Source organism: Pinus tabuliformis, chromosome 9 (assembly GCF_031772625.1).
Source record: "Pinus tabuliformis cultivar Carrire ecotype Pingquan chromosome 9, CPIR1, whole genome shotgun sequence".
Taxonomy (NCBI): Eukaryota; Viridiplantae; Streptophyta; class Pinopsida; order Pinales; family Pinaceae; genus Pinus; species Pinus tabuliformis.
In genome coordinates, this window is record NC_142307.1 from 233,656,861 (window position 1) to 233,684,812 (window position 27,952).

Genomic DNA, 27,952 nt, shown 5'->3' on the forward strand with positions numbered 1-27,952 from the left:
CGTTGGTTCTAAACCTCTACCGTCACAACAAGCGAGGATAATGGTAAAAATTCTCACATGTTTCTTTCTCACGTGGCAGTGCATCATATCAGATAATTTGGCGTTGTGATCGAGCTAGATTCCAATAACAAATTCAATCACTTCCCTCTTTCATGGCACTACGTTGACCTAGAGCTTATTCCCCTTATCATGGCATCCATCATGTGATTGCACTTTTTAAGAGCCAAGTGTACTTCAGTTGTGAAGAAATTTAACACTGTCACACACTCAAAAAATCTTTGGTCCTTCGAAGAGCAATGGTCTCCAATAAAAGCACCAATGTTGTGTAGTGTCTACACCGATTATTATTTCTTTGTTGTAAATCATTTTCAAGATTTGACATAGCCTTTGGCTGCTTCAAATCAGTTGGATTTACCAAAGCACATCAAAGTGGCATGTCCTCTCCCTTTTTAACCATTTTGAGACACATTCCTCACAAAATATATGTTTATAACATAATAATATGGGAGTGTGCATTTTCTCATTGCAGATTGCGCACAAGTCTCTAGCAGCAAGAACCTCCTCTATAGTAGCATATGACCCATACCAGAATTCTTTATCGGATAGTTCCTTCAATGCTGCAAAGAATGATTTCACCTTCTCCACAATTGATGTCAACTTAAAGGTAAGGTACAACCCTGCTGTGAGAGATGAAAACATGCTACCATATTCTTTGTTCAGGAAGAAGTGACACCAAATAGGTGTAGGAAGGAATACACGATAGAGTAACATAATGTATTCAACCAACATCAACATCTAGCCTTGTTTCCGATAGTTACGACCTCGACTATTCTTATAAAGTATACAAATATCACATTTGAAAACCATTGCATCTTGCCACACCATTGTATCATTGACCACAATGATGAATAGTGCATGCCAAAAGGGTGGTATTGTTTTTGGAGGAAGCATAACAAGTGGATACAATAGATCATCTCTTCTATACCACTAATAAACTCTAACCACATGTAACACAAAAACCAATATGATGTCGATGAGAAGTGAAAATGAATGTAGTCTAGAAAATCTTCAAAGTGCAGGAAGCCCACAGTAACTGGTGGAGGAATCCCAATTGGTACACGAATCTGTTGGATGGTACATGAATCTGTTGCATGGTGTAGCAATCTGCTACACTATCCAAGAAGGTAAATGCAAGACCAAAGCCTGTACAAAGGCATAATCAAACCAATTTTAAAGCTGCAGCATACAAACCTTTATTAATAATGTTTTAAGCCTCATAAAACAAGGTAAGTAATGAATATTCTCGAAAATAATCATTTAGTCAAACAAGAGCATGAGATATTTCGAGTAAGAATAGGATAAAATGGAGGCCCAACACAACCCCCTAGTTCTTGTACTAGCATAAACTTGTACCAGTATGTAAGCACCAACATACAGAAGGCTACAACCTTCACTCATTCTCCATCTCCTACTTGAAGCGAGTTCCAACCCCTTGATCTAATGAAATATTTGCTACTGGTAGGAAGCTTCGGTGTCCTCAATAGAGGCTCCAACCCTCAGCATCTTCCATGGACCACATTTTATCAAATTTTCAGACTGGATCGACCTGATTCAACACATCATAACGTGTAGGCCATGTTTCATCAAATTTTCATGTTGGACCCATTAACAACACTTAAACGCAATCTCAAAACTCAAACTTTAACTCATCACTGCAACACTTTCATTTATCTCTAACACAACTGAATCAATCAATCACTGAAACCCAATCATTAATCACTGAAACCCAAATCATTAATATATGATTCAACTAATCACTGAAACTTCTGATAGAACTAAATCAATTACTAAAAACCCAATCAATTGACACTTAATCAAAATTTAGCCAATTAACTGGAACAGTCATATCACTGTAACCAGTACATAGAATTGAACCTACAACACTGCATAAACAACCAGATCCAACTGCAACCTCAAAATCATATGTCAGAATGTATATGTTACTTCAATTAGGACAACCCATGTGGATATGCTACTTTCTGTAACTCAACCTGCGTATACCTCTAAAGATACTGAATCATACAAATTTGAACCAAAACCATAACTATTTCTGATCAGAAAGTAATATTAACACTATTCATAACCTCATTCAGCTTCATCATTCAATCAAATCTACTTCAGACATGCTCATTTAACCCAGATCAATCAAGATCAGGACATCATTGAAAAACAACAGAGAAGTAGCAACATTGATCAGATTGATCAGTCATTACGAAAGAAACCCTTCTTACCCAATCAAACAGCTAGCCAGACTCAATCTCATTTTACAATTAGTTTAACTTCAGATCTAATGAACACATCATTGATAAACAATAGTAAAACAACAACACTGATAAGATAGCTTAGTCATTTTTGAACAACAAGCCCTTCCTCTATATATGCTACATGGAAGTGTCGAATCCGCATGTATACTTGCCTTCACCGAGGTGAACCTGCATATAGATCTACAAATAATGACTTATAACTTCGTAGCTTTTCAAGACTTAAGATATACCCATATCATAGCATTTAAAAGATAAAACATGTGTTAGCACTCAGATCTAGCCTATCCATTATCAGATCATATAATGATAAGTCATTTCAAGTCTCATGTTCCTGATCCAACATTGTATCCAAGGGTGCATGAGATGTTTCAGATCTATATCATAACCATAGCCCTTGCAACACAAAATATATTTCAGATAGAAGTATTGTTACACAAGATTTTGTCACTATCCCTATACTCCCCGTTCCTTTCCAGGGAATCCTTCATGCTTTCCCATCATGAAGAAATTCCCATTATGTCCTTATTCATGAGCATGACAACTCCCCTTTGCAGCATTTTCCCAAACTCTTCTATTTTTCCCAGTTTACAAGACCGACGCTAATGACCCATGTCCTCACCGCGCCGATATGCAAGGATTATGACTGTCCCTCACACCGATTGGAGCGACTAAGCCTTTTTCCAGTCATGTCGATCCTATTTTGGAAAGTTTTTAAAATTTGGAGCTGAAGCTTCCAACTCTAGAAGCTTCGTAATGAAAGTCTAGTGAATGGTTAGGTCGGATGGAACCGAGGAGGTCAGATTGGGCTCCTTTCCCCTATTAGGATGGAACTCCTCAACAGACAAGACCTTCTCCCATGAGAAGAGGAACCATCTATCATCCATTCAAGCTATATAAACCTCCACTTTTCCCAAGCACAAGCTAGTGTGTGTGTGCTAGTGCTAATTAAGTTATGTTTGGAGTAATCAACAAGTTATCCATACTTTGTAGTTCTCTATTTTGTGTTTAAGGGAGAATTGTGAGTTGGTTTGGTGTGAAGCCTAAAGGGAAGAGCCTTGAAACTATCATTTTTGGGGCCATCCATGTAATGCTAGCAAAAGTGTGTGGGAACCTAGATTTGTCAGAGGAGAACAACAATGTCAAGACGTTGGTTATAATCTCTTCTTCATTTAATAAAGATGCAACTATCGATTGATTTCCTACATAAGATTTCATTTCACATGTTTATGGCTTAATGTTTATTAACTTGTTAAGTATGTTGAATACAATTCGTTTATTATCATGGTTGATGTCTATTGTTGTCTACTTGTTTCAAGTGTTCACGAGAAGAATAGAGGAGAGCTAGAGAAAGGAAGAAAGGTCATTGTCAAATGGATAACGTAATAAGAGGTAGGCCCTCTTGTTGGTTCTAACCTAAGGAAATCTTCCATAGAATTTCTTGATTGTGGCTTGACCCACTCTTCAGCTAGAGGAATTGTTTGTGTTTGCACTTAGAATTTTAATTACACCGCAAATTGGTGACTTCGCTGGGGAGCCAATCCTTATGTTTGATTGATTTCCATTTTATGGTTTTGTGTGAACTTTTCTAGTATCACCATTTCCCTCTAGTGTTTTCTACTTTTCCTGGTTTACTACTTTGAGTCTGGAATTTACAGTAGTAAGTCTAGTTTTTACCTAGAAAATTTCACTTTTTCTTTTGAATCCTCCGCCAACGCGGTTTTTTCTAAAATAGTCATGCCAATCGGATCGAGTTTCACCAAAATAGTTGCCGACCCCCCTCTAGCACTTGTTGTCAATTAGGCAGTTGCACCGATGTTTGTAGGTGGATATTAGGGTTTACCCCAGATCTCAACCAGTGTGTCTTGCCCTCTTAATTTCTGCCTCCTAGCTCGTTTTTCCTATGTTCTCCCTGACTGGAAAGATTATTTAGCTTTGTTTATATGCTTGTTTAACTTAGCCCACCCTCTGATGTGTTAAGTATGGACCTGTGTGAAGTTATTTTTTATTTTTTCTTTGGATCTCTCGATCAATGCTACTTATAGCTTGGCCATTTGCATCGATCAGCCCATCAGTGCTAGTTGTAGTCTGACCAGTCGTGTGGTTGTGCCAATCGAAACTAGTTGTCAATTAGGTAGTCATACCGGTCTCCGAGTTAAGAAAAAATAGAATTTCTCCCATTCTAGTGCCAGTGTGTCTTGACCTCAGACTCTCTTCTTTCACCCAAAAGTGACTAGAATTATTTGTTTGCTGGTTTTGATTGATTGATTGGTTTGATGTTTCATTATGATGTTTTTGAGTTTTTGGATGATTTATATGACCCTAGGGAATCTAGGTCTAGTTCGATTACCGTTCATTTGTTTGTTTACTCATTATGTCAAGTTTCTTATTTGTTGCTTAATTTAATCCATCTTTCAGTCGCAACATCTTCATTGCCTCATTTTCAATTGAATGAGTGAAAGAGTCTCATTTTTTCTTTTATTTCGAGTGTCTTTTTTCTCATTCCGAGCATAGATTACATTACTTGATTTGTCGATTGAAGGATTTATGTGTTTGGTTTGTTTGATTCAGGGAAGAAGTTTCTATTAGTTTCATTTATCATGCTCTGGATTTGATAGATGCTTGTTTTTTGTAATTGTGAAAACTTTCATTCAAGTGATTTATGTGGAAGATTCATTTTGCATTTTATGAAAAGAATAACTTCATTCTAGTTTACTTAAGCGAAAATATTGCATTAGTAGCGTCATTGAGAAGGTAGAATTGCATCATCATAAGCATTGGAAATGAAATGAAACTTCTTTGTTGTTATAGGAAGATTCAGTACATTTAGGAGATTTATTAGAGAAATATTTCATTCTTTGATTGTTGTGTTGATTTTGTGTTCCCTATCTCTCAATTAGTGTTAACCTTCATCAAAGACAAAGATCTCTTTTCTCATATAGCTGCATGTAGGAGTTTTGTTAGATGACATCGATAGGGCCTTATAATTGAAACCTAATTCAAGATAAACCGTTAAAATTTATCGAATTAACCTAAGGAAGCATTGAAACTTAACACTTACATTTAGAGGTCTAGGATAGAGACGTATTTCGGTGTCTTAAAACGCAACAGTTGTCGTTCGCTTCAGCACTAGACAACACTAGTACAGACTTGTGCTCCCCCTATCATCGTGTATATAAAGGGAGACCCCACTAGGTCTGTAATCCTTTATCCATAGGAATCCGAGTTTATTGCCTTGTAAATGTGATACACCAAACATAGCATTCGAGGAGATTTCCTGCCCATACTTCTTGATTCACTCGGAGGTATTTTGCAGTTCACGATTACGTGGTAATCCTTTTTCCTAGATTATCCCGGGTAGTCGTTTTGGTCTTTTTGACTCTTTAAATTAGAAGATCATCAAGCACTTTTCCTTTCGAGCTCGTTAACTTTGAAAGAGACTAGAGTCACCTTTTTCCCTTTTCTCAACTCTTAAAACATGAAAAGGCAAAGTTTTGTTTCAATGTTCTAAAATTAACTTCCCACGAAATATTTCTGGCTAAAGTTATATTCCTTAGTAATTCTTTAGTGTCGATTCCAATGGAAACATTTCCAGAATCTACCAGTCAAGGATTCCCCTAAGAAGGGAATTTTGGTCCTTTTCCTTCCTTTGGAAACGCTGGTGCTCCTCATATGGCGACATTGTCCCTTCCTAGGTTAACCATTGGTTTACCTATCTGGTTATTTTTTACCTCAGTGGTATTGAGGGTCCGAACTCCTATCCAAACGTCTCCTTCATTTGAATCATGTCACGATGATTCTAAGGTTGACCCCTCGCCTTCTTCCCCCATTTCTTCACCCTCCTCTTCTACTTCGCTTGGTGAAAGTTTAAAATCTAGTAACCAGGAGGCTAAGAAGAAGAAGAAGAAGACAAAGAAGAAGAAGTCAGATAAGCGAGAGGCCAACCATGCAGCTATTTCTCTAAATTTACTTCTTGTCGACAAAAATTTTGATCCTCCATGAAAGGTCAAATTCCCTTGCAAGTTGTGTAAGGGTGACCATCTCCTTCAAGACTGTCCTGGCATTCCTAGAGTCTTCGAGGTATGGTCTGAAAATCTGGATCGACCATCAACATCGACCTCTGGAGATCATGTTGATGTTGCACCCTCTGTTAGCGATGGTAAGAAGAAAGGGAAGATTATATTCCCTTGTATCTTATGTCATGGAGAGCATATTCTTCACCTTTGTCCTCTTATGGATAAAGCTTCGAAGGTTTTGGAAAACCTTACAACTCCTCAACCCCAACTTCTTGTTAGTTATTAGAGGCTTTCTTCTAACCCTCTCCTAGTTTGTAAGGAGATTGACTTTGATTCATCTCTTGCCCATCCTACTCTTCCTAAGAATGGCTCTCTTTCGTCTATTCCCGACCAACCATTGGTTGAAAAGAGTGTTGACTTGGCTCCACCTTCAGTTGTTCACTCCGTTCTTGAAGAGAGTAGTGGTGAACATACTTCTCATGTTCTTCTCATCTCTTCAAAATCTCATGAATCAAAGAGTGACCCTCCCATCCCAGTGGTTCAGGAGCGTCCGTCTCCTTTTCTTGTAGATCACGGGGGCAATCATATGATACCCCCACCAAGTAGTTTTGTCATTTCTTTCAATTTGAGTCACTTGAATACTTTCTGCCTTCCATCTTATGTGCTTTTCCAGATCATAGTACAAGCCAATAATATGGTAGTACATGGCACTATATTCGATGAAGGTGCATTTGTTAGCATCATGTCTTCTACTACTTGGCAAGCTTTGGGTTCCCCACAGCTTGTACATGTCACCCAAAATCTATTGGCTTTCAATGGAGGAACCAGTTAACCCTTAGGAATCCTTCCAAAGTTCCCTATTACTTGGGGAGGAAAGATCGTCTATATAGACGTGATGGTGGTCCAAGGTCCCCTAGATTTCAATCTTCTCCTTGGACGTGACTATGTTTATGTCATCGGATCTCTTGTTTCTTCACTTATCTGTGTGATTTGTTTTCCACACGAAGGGAGAATTGTGACTATTTATCAACTGTCATTCATTGGTCACCAGGTGCCTCCTTTGCAACCATCGTCCCCTATAGGTTCTTGTTTGCAAGCAGTCCCTTGCCCACCGCAGATCAATTATGTGGCTACCCATTCCATCTCCGCATATGCTGATGATCACACAGATGGTATTGTATATTATGTACTAGGGGCATTGGAACCCGATCTGTCTTTGGTACCAAATGACATGTATTCCTCCCAGAGAGTGGTTCTTCTATCGAGTGAAGACCTCTTGGGAGCCATTTTCTCTTATGGGTCATGAAAAGATGTCATGAGGATATTTCCTGGTCTTGTGTCAAAGTCATTTAAAAATGAAACAAGGAGCCATGAGGATGGTTCTTTGTCTTGTGTGAAGCTCATTAAAAAATGAAACAAGGGTTGTGAGCATTGTTCCTTGTCTTGTGTCAAGCTCGTGAAACAATGAAACACGGGTCATGAGCATAGTTCTTTGTCTTGTGTCAAGCTCGTTAAAAAATGAAACAAGAGTCTCGAGGATAGTTCTTTTAATGTGTCAACCTCATTAAAATATGAATAAAATCCCTTTTCCATGATTAAGATCTCGTAAAATTCTAGTTGATTGTCTCCAAGATATCGAAATTGAACCTTCATTCCATCCACCTAGTTGACGGAAATGAAGCTTGGGGGGCATGTACCTCGATTGAGTCATTATGCTGGGGGCATGAAAACTTAAAGAAAGCATAGTTTTTCATTTCAAGCTCGTGTAAACATGAAACTGAATCCAAGCCATGGTTCAAACTTGTGTAAAAATGAACCCATGCCCAATTTACATCTCGTGATTTCCGTTTTTATCAGCTAATGTCTACTAGATGAGCCTTGGTTGTTTCATTCCATCACTACCATCTCTTTGGCTGATCATATGCTTTCACTTGGTTGTTTTTCCTTTCCTGAGGGACCGCAACAATGAGTGGTTTAATTAGCCAGCCTCTTGACCATTACATGTTTTGAGTAGTTCCACCATTGTCGGAACTAGTTGCTACCCTTTATACCACTCGTTCCTCTAGGACGAGTCACTTTTAAGCTATATTCTAACTCGTAACAAATGAAAATATCGCCGAGTATTTTTCCCTTTTTAACTCATTAAAGTGAATAAAAATGGGGGATCTGCTTTTAGCTCTTTTCCAACTCTTAAAACACGAAAAGATTGCCGAGCTCTTATCATTTTGAACTCGTTAAAGGCTGCAAAACATCGTTCACCCAGTATACGTTTACCCCTTTTTTATGTTGAGATGAACTATTTACGAAAAAGGTACTCCTTGACTGAAATGGTTAAGAGGTTCTCTCAAGTATCATTTTCTACCTTTTCGGGCTCGAGAGACACAAATATACGAAAAGGACCCATGTGTAGTTCTTTTTTTTCATGTCTTTTTCAAACTCTATAAACATGAAAAAGATATCGAGTTACACCTTTGTCGGACTCGTTAAAACATTAAACGACATCAGATTCATCACCATGACAAACATGAGCTTCTCCTTCCTAGGGCTCATTAAACTTACTAGGTTAGATTCATCCGTAGGATGAACTTAGAGTGCAAGCATATGCTATCGCCTTCAAGCTTGTGATTAAAAAATAATTGGGGTAATCGCCATAAATAGTGGGGGAAAATGGGAAATTTTATCAGTCGTGTCAGCAGTTCACTGTTGAACGTGACACTTTTTGCTTCGTGTCGGGCTGGGATATCCTCACTTCATCATTGACCTTCCTGGGTTGGGTCATTCATTTTTTCCATCCATTTGATCTCTGCCACATCATCATGACCACCAATACTATGGATCCCAAGGCTTCCGAATTCCACATCGTGTCGACGATATGTGCAAGAGTTTTCTTTCTACTGTTACACTTACTTATTATTCTTTGTATCATCCAAAATCGTTTTCATCCCTTTGTCTTGTGTCGATGATGTGGGATACATCATGGCCCTCCTTCGACATAGTCACTTCCTGTCGACTTCAACTCATTATCCAGGAAGTTGATCAAAAGACTCCTCTTCAGTACCTTGGAGCTTGCATGCCCTAACGGCAAGTTCTTCACATTAGACAATAATTTCACATCATTGGCTTTCGATCAGGTGATTTCACGGGTGGTCAACTTAGTTCCTTCATTCACATTTCATGAATTGTGCTGCTAGTACCTTGAGAACCATTGTCATTATTGGTGGTTTCTCTCGCGCTTGTTAATAGTTTACATCATTGATTGGTAATCAAGCAATTTTATAGCATGTTAGACGTCAACACATCTATTCACATGTTATAATCTATACTTTGATCGGGTCGTGTTGGAGCGCAAGACCCTAGGCTCAGATTACAAAAGTCCGTTTTGCAAGGCGATGTGACATGGATGTGCTGATATACATGTATGTTTTAGATGGATGGTTGTTACCATACCATGAGTTTCCATATGTTGTCCTTCTCATTTTTGGATGGATGTGACCATAACATGAGTTTTCATATGTTGTCCTTCTCATTTTTGGAGTTGCGACCATTCCTTGATTTCGATATGATCCTCTCTATTGGATGGTTGTGCCCATGCCTGGATCCATTTACATGATCATTCTCTGGATGGATGCGTCCGTACCACGATACATGTATTGTTTGACAGAGTTTTTAGTAATGTATATGTATCTGTACTTGCTTGCATGTTTTTTGACAGCAGACACTGGTTCCCTGCACTGAGTTATAAAGCATTTCATCCCTCACTCTAGTTGGAACCTCAGGCTTTAGGGGGCATCTGTTACACAACATTTTGTCACTCTCCCTGTACTCCATGTTCCTTGATCCTGGAGGACCTCTACAATGAGCCCTTCATTCTTTCCCATCATGAAGAAACTCCCATTGTGTCCCTCTTCATGAGCAGAACAATTCCCCTTTGCATCATTTTCCCAATATCTTATGTTTTCCCTAGTTTACAAGACTGATGCTAATGACCCGTGTCCTCCCCACACAGATATGCAGGGATTACAACTTTCCCTCATGCTGATCGGAGCGACTAAGCCTTATCCCAGTCGCGCCAATCCTCTTTTGGATTTTTTTTTTAAATTTGGAGCTGAAGCTTCCAGCTCTAGAAGCTTCGTAACGAAAGTCTAGTGAATGGTTAGGCTGGATGGAGTTGAGGAGGTCAGATTGGGCTCCTTTCCCCTATTAGGATGGAACTAACTCAAGTGATAAGACCTTCTCCCATGAGAAGAGGAACCATCTCCAATCCATTCAAGCTATATAAACCTCCACTTTTCCCAAGCACAAGCTAGTGTGTGTGTGTTAGTGCTAATTAAGTTCGGTTTGGAGTAATCAGCAAGTTATCCATACTTTGTAGCTCTCTAGTTTATGCTTAAGGGAGAATTGTGAGTTGGTTTGGTGTGAAGCCTAAAGGGAAGAGCCTTGAGACTATCATTGTTGGGGCTATCCAAGGAATGCTAACAGAAGTGCGTGAGAACCCATATTTGTCAGAGGAGAACAACAACGTCAAGATGCCGGTTGTAATCTCTTCTTGATTTAATAAAGATGAAACTATCGATTGATTTCCAGCTTAATATTTCATTTCACATGTTTATCGATTAATGTTTCTTGACTTGTTAAGTAGGTTGAATATAATTTGTATATTATCATGGTTGTTGTCTATTGTTGTCTACTTGCTTTAGGTGTTCACAAGAAGGAACGGAAGATAGCTAGAGTAAGGAAGCAAGGTCATCATCAAATAGATAGCGTACTAAGAGCTAGGCCCTCTTAATTGGTTCTAACCTAAGGAAATATTCCATATAATTTCTTGTTTGTGGATAGACTCACTCTCGGGCTAGAGCAATTGTTTGTGTCCACGCTTAGAATTTTACCTACACCACAAGTATTCATGAAAAAACCCTTCCACTTGCACATTTATCCCTTTGATATTCTCCTCCTTATATACTTAGAAACTTTATCAATGCCATGCACCGAAACAACACTTAGAACCTATGGTGTTCTTAGACAGGATCAAGTAACCATTATCCTGCTCAATATTGTGGGCCAAAACCATGGTTTGGACCCTTGGTATTCTTTAACCTTAATTTTCCATCCCATACATGATTTTCCTTTTGTGAAACTACATTCATACGTATACGCACTTTTTATTCTATGTACTCATTTGTATATGCAACTTGGACTAGGCTAAACATTGTATACAGCTTAAAACATTCTTTTTTCTCAATTTCTTGATTCTGATCTAATTCCTCTGAACTGTCATGCATTCTGTCATATCTGTAAACACATCTTGTTAAATTTCAACCTTATAATTCTTTTGAATTGTTTCCATTTCATCAAATAGGTTGTCATCAAGGAAAAATCATTAGGTAGGTTTCTATCAAGGACAACACTAACAATCTCCCTGTATCAAACTTCTGATTCTGAGTTGTAAACCTTTGATCGTCATTCTATTTTTCTATGTCATTACTCTGTTACCTATGAATTGACCTGTTACAATTTGATTTGTCATCATACATCAATTGATCATTTATGAACTGACCCGAGGATACATCTGGTTATCATATATGTGGGTTTCCATCTAGGACAACACATGTACCATAATACCAACACAGATATATGGTCTAAGGAAGTTATGCTTCTTGAATGCTCTTGAAATCTTCTTCAAACATGTCAAGTTGGAATTTTTTGCTATAAATTTTGTTTTGGGATTTTTTGAACCTTGAAACTAGGAGGATGTAGTTAGACTATTGTTAGATATCTGTGTTTCAAACTGGGTACATTTGTGCACTATAATTTCAGAGATATGCTCCAAGGAATTTAGGCTTCCTTAATTCTCTCAAAATCTTCTTCAAATATGTTAGCTTGCGAGTTTCTCTATAACTTTTGTTCTAAGATGTTTTGGATTGTGAAACTTGGAAGGTATAGATAGAATACTGTCATCTACCTATGTTTCAAATTACATACATTGGTTCACTATAATTTCATGGATATGCTATAGAGAATTGAGGCTTCTTGAATGCTTCTAAAATATTATTCAAATAGGTAAACTATTTATTTTCTATATATATTTCTCTCTAATTTTTCCGAATCTAAAATCCAGAGGAGACAAAGAAGATATCTCAAATTACTTCTGATAGAAATTTTAGACCTTGTTTTTCTATAATTTCATAGATATGATATGAGGAATATAATGTTCCTAAATTCTCTTGAAACATGCTTCAAATAGGTTATCTTGGAATTTTTTCTATCTTTCCTTTTGAGATGTTTCATTTTGTGAAATTTGGATGAGAAACAAAATAGATCTCAAGGCACATATGATAGAAATTTCAAACATTTCTTTTCTATAAGTTTGGACATATGATATTAGGAAGTTAATATTTCTTAATGATCTTGAAACATGCTTTAAATAGGTCAAATTGGCATTTTTGATATAACTCTATTTTTGAGATGTTTTAGATTGTGATATTTGGATGAGACGGAGAGGAGATCTTTATGTACCTATAGTAGCAATTTCAAAATAAAATTTGCAAAATTGGATATGTGGAAGGCTGTAAAAATTCATTCTTTGAAAGAATGCAAAAGAAATAGGTTTTGGGAGAAGTGGAACTAATGAAGGAAGAAGCAACAGGTTGACCTCCTGAAGGCAAAGGTAACTAACAACATGAATGTAGAAGCAACAAGTAGACTTGTTGAATGCATAATTATCTAACATACATTGTGAAGTAAGAAGAACCATTGAAGTAGGTTGGTTCCTACAAATATTAGTTGTAGTGGGAATTTATGTCTTCCATAATTTGGTGCCTAGAAATATTGTAGTAGTGGGGGTTGGTATCTCTTGTAGGTGGTGCCTACAAATCTTGCAATGGTGGGTATTGGTATCTCCTATAGGTTGGTTTCCTGTAAAAAACAAAGGGGATTGGTGCCTCTTATAGGTTAGTTCCTACAAATAAACATGAGAGAATGATGTCTCATGTAGGTTGGTGCGTAAAAATTGATGTAAAAGTAGGTTGGTTGATACAATATATTTCATATATAGAAGTTTTTTGGTTTTCTCTTGCAATATTTTCCACATATATACTATGTTACTTGTTCAGATTTTGAGATTGATGTTTTAAGATGTTTAAATGTTTAAATAAGTAAAAATTATCATTATGTTGATTCATCCCCCTCTCAGTATAATTGTGAATCCAAAAATTACATCACTCCCCCCCCCCCATTCCCCCATATATCTTTCTATCTCTCTCTTACTTCCCCATCCCTCTCTACATGTTCCCCCATGTATGTATCCATCCTAATTATCTCTCTCTCTCTCTCTCTCTCTCTCTCTCTCTCTCTCTCTCTCTCTCCATATTTCTCCATATTAGTATATATCTCTCCCTTTCCATGTTTCCTAATCTCTCTTTATTTGTCTTTATGTATCTACTCCTTCCCCCATATATCCCCCCCTCTTTTTATGTCTCACTCATATATCCCTATTTTCTCTCTCCCCTTGTATTTCTCCACTTACATTTCTCTCTCTCTCTCTCTCTCTCTCTCTCTCTCTCTCTCTCTCTCTCTCTCAATATGTATCCATATTAGTATATATCTCTCCCTTTCCCTATTTCCTAATCTCTCTTTGTTTGTATTTATGTATTTATTCCTCCCCCCATATATCCCCCCCTCTTTTTATGTCTCACTCATATATCCCTATTTTCTCTCTCCCCTTGTATTTCTCCACTTACATTTCTCTCTCTCTCTCTCTCTCTCTCTCTCTCTCTCTCTCTCTCTCTCTCTCTCTCTCTCTCTATACACATATATCCCTTTATCTCTCCCTATCTCTCCTTCCATCCCTCCACCCTCTCCCTTGTCTCTTTTTCTCCCTCTCCTCTCTCGCTCCCTCTACATCTTGCACTATCAATTTCTCCCTCCCTCCCCTACATCTCCCCCATATATCCCTCTCTCTTTTCTTCCATAATCCTCCACTCTTTGTCTCTCACTCTCTCTCTTTCTCCCCTTAACTCTCCCCACTGCCTCTGTCTCTCCATATGTGTCTCTCTCTATCTCTCTATGTTTGTCTCTTATATCCCTTTCTCTTTCTGCCTCGTTTTCCTCATATATATCCTTCTCCCCCCCTCCCCGTCTCTCTCATCTCTCCCTCTCTATATGTGTGTGTGTGTTTGTGTGTCTCCCTTGTACATCCATATCTCTCTCCCCTTAACTTTCCACCTTTCCCTCAATCCCTCTCTCTTTCTAAACTGCCTTCCCTCTTTTTCCCTCTATATCCATCCCTCTCTCTCCTCCCTGCATGTTTCCATCCTAGATCCCTCTCCCTTTGCCCCTCCTCTCTCTCTCTCTCTCTAACAAAATCTATCTAACCCCATCCTTTTTTCCTTCTATCTCCATTTCCCTATCCTATATCTCCCTCCCTCCCTCTTCCCTATCCCTAATTTTCTCTCTCTCATTATCCTTGTATATCTCAATGTCACCATTATCTCTATCTCTCCTCCCTCCATGTATCCATTTTCTCTATCCTCATTTCCTTATCCCTTTACTCTCTATGTCTCTCTAACCCCCACCCCCCATATCTTTCTCTCCTTAGTCCACCCGTCCATATATCTCTTCCTTCTGACATGAGAGTGGGATATGTTGGGCGTGGGATCCCCCAAGGGAATTTTTGGGGCTAAAGCCCAGATTTTGACTAAATCTGATGTAAAGACTCCACATTTTGTGGGCACGGAGCGCGAAATTGTAAGAGTCATAGGGTTGTCCATCCTCATTTTTATAAATTTAATGTTGGCTTTAGAGATCTACCCATGGTCTGCAAACCATGGGATTGTATAAATAGAGCAAGGCCCTAAGTTGTAAATGAGGGAATCAATTGATGAAGGAAGGATGAAGAATTGAGTCATATCTAAGTATTTAATCGATTCGTTGGGTCGTAGAGTAGGAGAAGGCTCTACGGTTGAGTGCGCAGAGGCATAGTAGTCTGCAGCTGATTGTGCGGACCCCTGCAGCTGAGTGCGTAGGGCAAGTCGAGTTTGTAAGCTTTGAGTAGTAATAAAGAGAAGTTTATTATCATTTTTGTGTATCTTTTTCCTGTTTTTTTCATTGAATATATCAGATATAAATTGCATTTATATTTTTTATATGATGCACGAACTTATATGAATGTGTTGATAAAGTGAATATAAGATAAAGTATTTGTTTATGTGAAGATAACTAATTGTTATAGAAAGATAAGTAAGATACGTGGTGTAATTTGGGGAATTGGTGTAGATCGCTTCTTTAGCAGCGTGAATGCACTTTAGCCCCTCGTTAGGGCTGCCCGAAGGCGATTATAACAAATCGTAAAGGCTTCGTAGGTTAGGATAGTGCACAAGTGACCTGTGTGAAGGTATTCACAGTTGGACTAAACCGACCCCTCAGAAATCTCAAGGGTGCAAAAACTTAGCTCCAACATCCCCTCATACTGCTTCGGCTGAGACCTCAGTCCGCACTCCGTGGGATGTTGTCGGAAGGGCCAGTAGTAAAGGGATTTTTTTATCTAATTAACTCCGAACCTAGGTTAGGCCCATCAAGCCAAAAAATGGTTCCATTCCCGGGACCGGAATCTGCATAGAGATGTTTGATGTTGTATCATTGGAATCCAACTAAGAAGGAAATTGAAGGTTGGTTGGATAGGAGGATTCATGAGTTCACGGTGCAGGAAGACAGGAATCCATGACTAAAAAAAGAAAAGTGGTTAGATGTTGGGTCCCTATAATACTATTAATTACCCCATTACTATTGTAGTTGCATCCCTTATTAATATTGTTTTGCCCCTATTATCCCCATATTGTTATTACTGTGCCCCATAGAATCCCTCTATTGTTATTTTTTTGGCTTTATATTATTATTGTTAGGTCGGCTGGGTTATATTGTGACTCCTTAGACTCCTATATATAGAAAGGAGGTTTTGTCATTTGAATCATCAAAGAATTGTTCATTTATGTAATGTAAAGGAGGTTGCCCCCTCGAAGAGGCTGAATTCTAAGGCGTTGATCTATCTTTTCTATCTTTTCTTGAGCTAGTTTCATAACATTTGGTATCAGAGCTTTGATTCTAGGGTTTCGCAGCTCCAAATAGGTCATCATGGAATTTTCACTATAACTCTTTTTTCTGCGACGTTTCAGAATCTAAAAAAAAAACCCACATGAGAATACATCGTGCTGAACCTTGGGTCCAAATTTCAATGCTTCGCGCGCTATATTTGCAGAGATATGATCTGAGGAAGTTGGTCTTTTTGCAGACTTGTGAATTACATTCCAAACAGGTGACGTGGGGAAAATGATCATAAATTTATCTCTGAGCATCGGATTGAAATTTCATAAGAAGGTAAAGAAAGAGGACGGACTGTAGTTTCTTGTATGCATTTTTTAGATCCAAAGGTTGAACCAATGATTCGTGGCACGTCGTACAATTTCGCTCTACTGAACTAGTATATAATCAAGTCACTGTGGGAGATTTCTCATAACTCTTCCTTGGAGAATCCAATTTGGGTCAGACTTGTGGCATTGGAAAGAGGACACAGAGAGCTACTGTAGGTCACATATTCAGAACTAGATGATTGGAAAGTACAGAGATACATCAAAGGCAATATTGAGCTCCTACAAAGTGAAAAAAGGTGTGTAGATTTTCTTAAATTTTTGCTTAAGCTTGGTTTGAAAATTTATTTTGAAGGAATTCAAAGGGCATAGTAGAGCATTATTATCAGTAATTGATGCCCTGAAGAAAGAAAATGCAAACACCTAGTAAGGAACCTGAAATCTCTAGCATGACTCATGAAGAAGAGGAAGACATGCTACATGATATATCAAAATTACAAGAACACGTGCAACAAATGTCACGCTCACAAAAGTTAACAGAAGCTAAGATAAATGGCATGGAGGCTAAGATGAATGGCATGGAAGCTAAGATGGACAATTTAAAGATAGATTTGAACACAAATTTGAAGACAGGCATGGCAGATTTGAAGACAGATTTGACAAATTTTCTACAAGAAATACTTACTAATGGTGAAAAGGTAGTAAAGGAAACTCATGATGCGAACAAAAGAAATGTTAATCATGATATCATAGACTCTAATGTGGAATCGAAGACCCACCATATTCCAAAAATCTATATGAGGAAGTTTGATTGCAAGGATCCCGCAACATGGATATTACAGATGGAGCAATTTTTCGATCTCAATAATGTGCAAAACACACAAAAGGTATGTATTGAAACTTTATATTTGGAACCAAATCAGTTTGTATGGTATCAATGGATTTGCTCTCGTAAACAATTTATCACTTGGGAAATTTTTACGGAAGAATTGATAGCACATTATGAGGATACAAAAAGCAGCACTTTTTTTAGTCAATTGATAAGTCTCAAACAAAATGGTTTAATAATGGAGCACATTGAGGAGTTCCAAAAATTGAACATAAGGGTAAAAGATATTCCAGAGGAGCATAGGATTCATGTGTTCATAAGGTCTTTAAAGGATAATATCCAACAGGATGTTCGCCTTTGGGAATCTGATTCATTAGAGAGGGCATTCAGGTTAGCAAGAAAAATGGAAAGCAAAATTATGGTAACCAGGAAGCATACCACTCAGAACTGTAAAGACGGAAGTGTTGTTGCCCCTAGTCTTCCACAACCTATGAGGTTGACACCACAAAAATTGGAAGAAAAAAGAGCAAAAGGGCTTTGTTACAGTTGTATAAGCAAATACACTAAAGGTCATAAGTGTGCTAAGAAGAAATTATTCTACATTGATTGTGAAGAGGAAGAAGAAAAGGAGCAAGAAAGGTCAAAGAAGAAGATATACTCCAAGAACAAAGCCTAGATAAAGAAGAAATGAATCCGAACATATCTTGTAATGCATTGGCTGGAATTACCACTCGTCAAACCATCAAGATGGAAGGACAAATCCAGAAGAAAAATGTAATAGTGTTGATTGATTCAGGAAGCACCCATAATTTTATTCATTATAAGGTAGCAAAAGAATTGAATTGCTTCCTATATCTAGCACCAGAGTGTCGAGTGATGATTGCAAATGGAGGAACAATAAATTGCTCTGGAAAGTGCCATAATATCAAGCTATCCATGGGAGAATATGTATTGACTAGCCCAATGCTTTCCATTCCAATGGGAGGTGCTGATGTTGTACTAGGAGTACAATGGCTACAATCATTGGGTACAATAGCTTTCAATTTTCAATAACTTTTCATAAAATTTTCTGTGGAAGGAAACGAAGTTGAATTAAGGGGTATTGCAGGGAACTAGGAAAGATAATTAGCTCTAACGGTATGACAAAGCTTCTAAAAAAGGAACGAAAATGTGTAATTGCATAATTATGTTCGCTAGATGTTTCCACATTGGAATCATCTATTTCTCCAGATCTCCAAAAAGTCTTGGACAATCATTCCAAGGTATTTGAGACTCCCAAAGGTCTCCCACCTATTCGTGATCATGATCATGCTATTCATTTGATTCCAGGAAGTGTTCCTCCAAACATCAGGCCGTACAGATATCCCTATGCCCAAAAGAGTGAAATTGAACGTATGGTTGCAGAAATGCTAGAGGCTGGTATAATTCAACTTAGTCAAAGTTCTTTCTCTGCTCCAGTAGTATTAGTGCACAAGAAGGATGGATCATGGCGCATGTGTCCGGATTATAGGGAGCTCAACAAGCTCACTATTAAAGATAAGTTTCCAATTCTCGTCATTGATGAACTACTGGATGAATTGCATGGATCAATTTACTTCACCAAGTTGGATCTTCGTTCAGGATATCATCAAATCAGAATGAAGGCTGAAGACATTCCGAAAACAACATTTAGAACTCATGAGGGTCATTATGAATTTTTGGTCATGCCTTTTGGCCTTACCAATGCACCTTCAACATTTCAAGGTTTGATGAATTCCATTTTCAAACCATTCCTTAGAAAATTTTTGTTAGTATTTTTTGATGATATACTAATCTACAACAAGTCTTGGAAGGATCATGTTGAACATGTTGACAAGGTGCTACAACTATTGGAGGAGAAACAATTATATGCAAAAAGATCCAAATGTTTCTTTGGAGTACAAGAGGTGGAATATCTGGGTCATATTGTATCTCATGAAGGAGTTAAGGTAGACCCTAGCAAAATTAAAGCCATTAAGGAATGGAAAATCCCCACATCCATAAAGCATATGCGAGGATTTCTTGGGTTGACAGGGTATTATCGCAAGTTTTTTAAGAATTATGGGAGAATAGCAGCACCTTTAACAACATTATTGAAGAAAGATGCATTTTCATGGACTCCAGAAGCAACAAAGGTCTTCAAACATCTTAAAGAGGCAATGTGCCAAGCACCAGTCTTAGCTACACCGGACTTCACAAAAACCTTTATTGTGGAATGCGATGCTTCAGGAAATGGAATTGGTGTTGTTTTAATGCAAGATGAATGACCCATTTCTTTTGAAAGTCGTCCAATCAAGGGAAAGTTTTTACACAAAGCTATTTATGAGAAGGAAATGTTGGAAATACTCCATGCACTTAAGAAATGGCGACCATAGCTAATGGGAAGAAACTTCAAGGTAAAAACGGATCATGATAGCCTTAAATACTTTTTAGAACAAATATTATCCTCTCAAGAGCAACAAAAGTGGGTCACAAAGATGTTGGGTTATGACTCTAAAATAATCTACAAAAAAGCGAAGCAAAATGTGGTGGTAGATGCACTCTCAAGAAAGGATGAGGATGTGGTAGCATTGTTGTGCGCCATTTCTATTATCCAACCAGATTGGATAAATGAAGCAAGGGAGGAATGGAAGAATGACGAAGAAGAATGGGCACTTATTCGAAAGTTACAACAAGGTTCCAGTATGTCTGATACATTTATCTCGAAAAATAATTCTTTATGGTACAAAGATCACTTATACCTCTGTAAAAATTCCCAACTAAAACAAAATATTCTTATGGAATTGCACACTTCTCCCTTAGGAGGGCACTCAGGATTTTTAAAAACTTACCACAGGGTTAAGAAGGAATTTTTTTGGGATGGCCTTAAATCAGATATTCAAAAATTTGTGGCGGAATGTTTGGTTTGCCAACAAAATAAAGTTGAAACAATTAAGACATCGGGTCTATTACAACCTTTATCCATTCCAAGCCAATGTTGGGAGGAGGTTTCAATGGATTTTATCACAGGTTTACCCAAGTCTGAGGGAAAGAGTGTCATCATGGTGGTAGTTGACAGACTTACCAAGTATGCACACTTTTGTGCATTATCACATCTATTTAAAGCTAGTACGGTTTCTACTGCATTTATGGAAACAATTCAAAAGCTACATGGAAACCCAAAGATTATTGTAAGTGACAGAGATCCCATTTTCACTGGAAATTTTTGGACAGAATTATTTTCTTGTCTTGGTACTCAGTTAGCTCATAGCTCATCTTATCATCCTCAATCTGATGGGAAAACTGAGATAGTAAACAAATGTTTGGAAGGATATCTTCGTTGCTTTGTATCTGATAAACAGACACAATGGGTCAAATGGTTGCCTCTGGCTGAATGGTGGTATAACACTTCCTTCCATATAGCAACAAAAATGACCCCATTTATGGCACTTTATGGATATCAGCCACCATCCATCACATCATATTTAAAAGAAATTTCTAAGGTTCAAGCAGTGGAACATCACATCGAACATCAACAACAAGTCCTCCAACTCTTAAAGGATAAACTCGTGTTGGCAAAGAATAGAATGAAACACTAGGCAGATCAACATCGCACCGAAAGAAGTTTTGATGTAGGTGATTGGGTATTCCTACGGCTACAACCATATAAGCAAATTTCCCTCAAGCAAGCTAAGAAGGATAATAAATTATCACCAAAGTATTATGGTCCATACAAGGTGTTGCAAAAGATTGGTACTATGCCATACAAATTGGAGCTTCCTGCAGTTTCTCGATTACACCCAGTTTTCATGTTTCATGTTTAAAGAAGGTTATAGGCGACAAGCTCCGAGTTCAAATAATATTGCCAGAACTTGACGAGGAAGGAAAAAATATATTGGAACTGGAAGCATTCATAGAAACAAGAACTCGACAGCTACGAAATCGATCAATTTCAGAGTATCTTATCAAGTGGAAGAACTTATCCACTGAAGATTCCACATGGGAGGATGAGAATTTTATACAGAAGCATCCAGAACTACTCAAGTGTTGAGGACAACACTTTTTTTGAAGGAGAGGGGCATGTTGGCTCCCTATAATACTAGTAATTACCCCATTACCATTGTAGTTGCATCCCTTATTAATATTTTTGTGCCCCTATTATCCCCATATTGTTATTAATGTGCCCCATAGAATCCCTCTATTGTTATTTTTGTGGCTTTATATTATTATTGTTGGGTCGACTGGGTTATATTGTGACTCCTTAGACTCCTATATATAGAAAGCAGGTTTTGTCATTTGAATCATCAAAGAGTTGTTCATTTATGTAATGTAAAGGAGGTTGCCCCCTCGAAGAGGTTGAATTCTAAGGCGTTGATCTATCGTTTCTATCTTTTCTTGAGCTGGTTTCATAACATTAGATTGCTACATGTACACAGAGATCCACGAAATCTTCTTCACATCTTTCCCTACAGAGCTGTATGAGTTGATCGTGAAGCTAGCAGATAGCCAAGGAAGGTGGAAAATTGACAATCCTATTGTGTGGAACCCAGAGTTGGTGCGCAGATTGGAAGCATCAAAGGATAATATCGTGCACATTGTTGATCACTGGCTCGATCAGATTATAGGAGGATTCATTATTGAGTTCAAGATAGATACTTCAGTCCGCTATAGCGAGGCGGAGTGACACTTTCTAAAAGAACTACGAGGTAAGTACGTAAAGTATCTGAATACTTCGATTAAAATGCTATTGTATGAAAAGAGGGTTATGCAATTACCTTGATGTCTGGAGCTACACGAAGTGGAAAAACCTACAGAAACGAGGGAGGTAAGGGACCAGAGAATAGCCCTTTGATTTCACCTCCGTGAGGGGAAGCGGAGGAGCTCGTAAAGGTCTCTCCATGAAGTGCGATCCATTTGATAAGGTAAAGGATTCCGCACATACCACCCCTAGCTACACCGCCACTAGCTTCACTGCCTTCACATCCATCTTCACTCGTAGCCACACTGCCACCACCGCGAGTCAATATGGAAAGCACGATAAATTCCCTATGTTCAAGGGCATAAGAAATGAAGATTTAGACCAGTTTTGGTTCGTGATAAGAGCTGTATGGGAAGCACAGGGAGTTACAGATGATAATATCAGGAAAGCAACAATGGTTAGCGCCCTACAGGACCATGTGCTGACCTGCTATATTAAGAATTCCAATGACAATCTGAATGCAGGAAACATGGATATCCAAGTAACACTAAACATAGAATTTAACAGACCGAAGTCAGAAGTGCATTCAATCATTCGGTTCAAAGAGATAACAATGCTAACAGGTGAGACTCCTTGGGAGTTAGATCAGAGGTTGAAATGTACAATTCATGAAGCTAATATGACTTTGACAGATGGACAACACCGCGAATGGTTTGTAGCATCGCTAACGCCGCACTTGAGGAATGCGTTGTTGCAATAGAGGTTCATGACTTAGGCAGAGGCCTTGGAGATAGCAATGAGGCTACATGAGACCCCGATGCAGGATCCTAACTTAGGAATTTAATAGATCCACGCTTATTTGAAAAACTTATGCCTTGAGATGCAAAGTCTGAAACAAGACAGGACAACCTGAACAGAAGGGCGCGAAGAGGTGTGGTGTGTAAACTGCAAGGGTCAGAGTCATGATAAGGACCACTACCTTGTGTTCTCGAATTACCTCGCGGGAGGAGGACCGATGCCGTGAAGGCCGAAAGCGCAAGTAGGACCTAGCATGAAACCTACATTGTGGTGTGCGATTTGTCAAATAGGGGGAAAGCATGCTACAGACAACTTCCATTTGTTACAAAAGTACACGCAAAATTCCTAACAATTGTTCTGTAATTTTTGTAGATTGGTTGGACATGATGAGCACACTTGTAGAAGCTATGAGATGATGATGGATAAAACTGCCACCTATAGAGTTCAGGTCGAAATGTGACCCCTAGACCAGAACATAGGAGTGGCGCGAACCAGATTTTAGGGGCGCGGACAAGGCCGTGGTGGAGGAGGACTTGGAAGAGGTCACAAAGAATTGATATGCTACAATTGCGGAGGGCCGGGACATTATGCCCGTGATTGTACGAACCCAACGCGTCCATCATGTCTGTATCGTAGCTTGTTTGATCATGAGACGAAGGATTATCCTACGCTGATAGCTAGGATATGTGACAAGGGAGTGCTACCACCTCCCCTGACTCAGAACCTGCAGATGATGAGGTCTGAGCCACGCTAGGAAGATCCAAATGTGAACATTGTGCTCCGAAGTGGAATCGCGACGAGAGATGATAAAGGAAAACAATCCGAAGATAGTACTTGGGTTTGCAAGGCTCCAACAAAAGAAGCAGAGTTTGATTTGGAGCACGCTAAGGAAACCTTCATGGAAGGTAAGAGGAGCTTCACTGATGCCTCCACTTCAGAAATAAAAGATAGACCGGTGTTGAAAATGGACCCATCTATTCTTACGACGTTCCTAGAAACATGCATGAAGCTACTGCATGACAGCAAGGTTGTTGAAGGATTGCAGGAACTCATTAACAGATGTGTTGGGACCATGCTAGGAGAACCGTGTGTAGTCTAGAAGATTGGAAAGCATAAGACGAGGATGGGAAGAGAAATGAGGTTAACTACGTAGATTGGAGAATATGAGATTGAACATTCTGCCAAAGCAGACATGGGAGCACATGGGGAGGCCTACGATACAATGGTCTCATATTCAGCTGCAGATGGTGAAACAACAGAAGATAATACCTATGGGAAGATTACAGGGAATCACTATGGATATTGAGGGAGCGAGCGTGCTAGCAGACTTTGAAGTGATAAAGATTGTTGATGAAAACAATCACTACCTCGTGGTATTAGAAATTGATTGGGCCACTGGCATGAATGGGGTGATTAATATTAAGAAGTGCAAGATTATTTTTGAAAATAAGTCACTACACGTAGTTATACCTTTGGACCCTACTGAAGGATCGTGCTATACAGAGCCAGTGCGTGATTATGAAAGTGACGATGTTTTGGACTACATCTACAAAATAACCGCGTGAGAGTAAGACTGGATAAATCTTACTGCGGATAGATGAATTTCATGGGAGCGCGAAATCTCTTGCACTTCAGATTCGGATGAGGAGATAGAGTGATGGAAGAATCGGTTACACGAGGTAACCACTCTTAATTGTAACATGATGACAAGGTCACTACGTTGTGTATCGAAAGAAGCGAGAGATTTTCCTATGTATGATTGATTGGGTGAGGTAGATGCTTTCTTGGAAAGATTCAAAAGGGAGGTGCTGGAGAAGCAACATTTCCAAGCCTTGAATTGGGTACTGTGTGCTACACCCATAAGGTGGTGGGGTACGAACAAAGGGAGCTTTGAAGACTAGCACATATGTAGAAAAATGTTGCACTCATAGTTTGAGAAACCTATAGTGTGAATGGCAGATAAATACAATGGATGGGATGGTCCGCGTCCGCATTTTTCCAGGTGGGTACAGACATATGGTAAACAACCTGCGCAGATGCACATGAACTCCGCATTGGGAGATACGGTTAATAAGCATGTGTTGGGGGGAAAAATACGTGAATGGACCCTTAAGTTAGAACGAAAAAGTGTGGAGAGAATGAGCATGCAGAAGGTTATCCATGCGGAAGCATTTAACGAAGTGTGAAAAGCACTAAACAAGGTATGTAGTGCACATTGAAGTGATTGGGGCATGTGTCTACCAGTAGTTTATGTGCTTATAGGACAACGTGTAAGAAACTGATGAGATAGATGCCTTCTATGCTGGCCTATGGAGCAAACACTGTAATGTCGATGGAGTATACTATGCATATTTCATGCATAGTAGCTCCCACGGATATGACGGATCATGAAACCTTGGAAGAAGGGATCGCACAATTGGATGAAGAAGAACACTTGGGACCTGATGAAGAAATCCAACCGGGTAATCTTAGGCTCCAAGAACTCATGAATGAAAGAGTTCAGTTAAGGGAGAAAAGTGCCATGGAGGAAGCAGAAGTCAAGAAGCTTGAGGAAGGAATAAAGAAGGACCTTCTTGATAAACAAACCATGGTGATAAAAAAAGATGCACACGATTACGTTGACAAAATTGGGGGCTACAATCGAGGGTTGATCAGTTTGATTCCTTAGATTCGACCATATGTTACTAAGGGGATCGTAGATGGTGGTGCGATGTAGTTAGTGAATTTAAATGGCGAACCCTTCCTAGAAGAAGTTAATGATCAACGGTTGAAGCCATATATAGGTGGCGCGACCACTTGACTAGCCGTGGGAAGCACAATATTAGCGCTCCAAGCAGTTGAAAGGAGGCACAGGACTATAAACTACACTGCCTGAGGGCTATGTTATGACAGGACTATGCACATGAAAGAAGTGTCACGAGGTCCGTGATAGCGCAAGGGTAGTTGCGCTGCCACACGGGTTGGCTGGAAAGTGACCGTTATAGTCACTATTCACGATGTCATGCTTGTTTTGAGACCACATGGAGCGGGCGGCAGGAATTTAGGGTAGGATTTATGGGCTAGATTTTGGAAAGTCTACCACCAAGGTAGCATTAATGGATAGGATTTTGGGGGAATGGTTGAATTCAAATTCAAAAGGTGCTATAAATTGCAAAGGGTTGCCCAAAAATCAACACTTGGCAAATTGAGAAATCAGTTTTTGTGTGCCCAAAGATTTTTGAACACCGACCTATTAGAGTTGAAGGCATTGTTTTGGCACCTATCTAAGCAGTTGAAAGATTTTTGGAAAAGCAAGATGACAACATCTGAAGAAGCCAGTGATATTGGGGAAATGACCGCTAAAGAGGCCGCACATGCCATGATAGTAGGAGATTCCCCTGAGAGCACTGGGATAGTCGCGGAAATCCCTAAATCACCACGTACACTGAGACCCAATAAAGGTAAGCAAGCCATTGTTCTGGTGCGCGTGTCCCCTCAAAACCCATTGCAAACTAAACCAACCATGGAAGAAAAGGGGAAAGCAGTTACTCTGGAAACTAATGAGGAGGAGGAAGACCTTGAGGAAATCCTTGTCAAAGAGGAGGAGGACAAAGACATGGAGGTGGAAATCGAGAGAATGGACCCTCTAACTAGGCTTCCCGCATATGTTCCTCCGCGGAAGGGAAAGGAAAGGGTACCCAAGGATCTAGATGAGAGCTAGAGCTCTCTGCGGACTCCGCTGCTACCTGATGATATCATTTTTGAAGGAGCGTACTTGGGATGGGTGTCGAGCCTAAAGTTTGAAGACTGGGATCTCACGGACCATGAGAAGTTCCCACACTTGGCAACCACACAGCTCATGAAGCCAAAGAAAAACACTACGGCGGGAGTCATAGAGTTGGAGCCACACAAGTGGTTGCATGGAGTAGAGAAAGAAGGGTTGTTGAATCTCCTTTGGATGCCGCATTACCATCGTGTCCCAGTAACTATATTTGTCATTAGGTAGCTACTCTGCCTGGTTCATGATGGGTTTTTATGGCTGGAGGAGCCCAGCCCCATCATGGACCACCTGATTCATAGAATTACCTGACTTCCTTGCAAAGGGGAGGACCTAACGGATATTTCAGAGGGTAAGAGCAACGACTTGGCCATCACGGAGGCCATGAAGGAAAAATTCAAGCTGGAGAAGAAGAAGAGAGGGCACGTGATCTCCAGTATCAATAATAAGGTATTCAAAGTGGCGACCCAGATATTGGCTAGAAAGGTTATGCGGAAGTGTTGCATGGATGAGGTACTTGTGCCAGTGGTAGCACTTGCCTTGCAGTGTGTAGAGGGCTTCCAGTTTAACTGGTCAGATTACCTGTCCAAGGAGTTCCTGGAGAAATTTTGCGAGGCACAGGAATAGGGGAAGGCCTTCCACTATGCATGGCTTCTGTTGTCCATAATGTTGGTGGCTTGGGAGTTGCCTGAGGATAGTCAGTTCTCCATAATTTCACGTGATCTTTCGGAGGCAGTGAAGTACGCTTCACTATGGGCCACTAAAGACATGCAAAGGATCTGATACAGTAAGATATTTTGGGTGTTCATGGAGATGAGCATCAAAATGGGGATTAACCGCAAGCCATGATTATCACCCACTGTCTACAATAGCCTACAAAGGTTTGCGGATTTCAAGGCGGACTTCCATAATGTATACATTAGGGCACGCAAGGACCCCGTGAAGAAGTGGAATGAACTACCATACCTGACCATAGACGATGTTATATTCGCCATTCTTGAGTCATGGCCACTGGAGTGGCACACTCCAGCCATCTACACGATGGAAACAGAAAATTTTGTTGCACAATGGAAGAAGGAGGAGGCAAAACTGCGGATGGTGCAGTTGGCAGAGAAGAGAAGAAAAGAGGTAGCAACAACAAAGGTGCAGGAGACGTGGGACATCGTGAAGGAAGCAA

At 39.4% G+C, this 27,952-nt stretch overlaps 1 pseudogene; it reads right to left on the reverse strand.

Annotated features, from left to right (window-relative positions):
- Positions 1–411: 411 nt before the first annotated feature.
- On the reverse strand, positions 412–27,809 carry LOC149148047 (uncharacterized; annotated as a pseudogene).
- Positions 27,810–27,952: the final 143 nt, after the last annotated feature.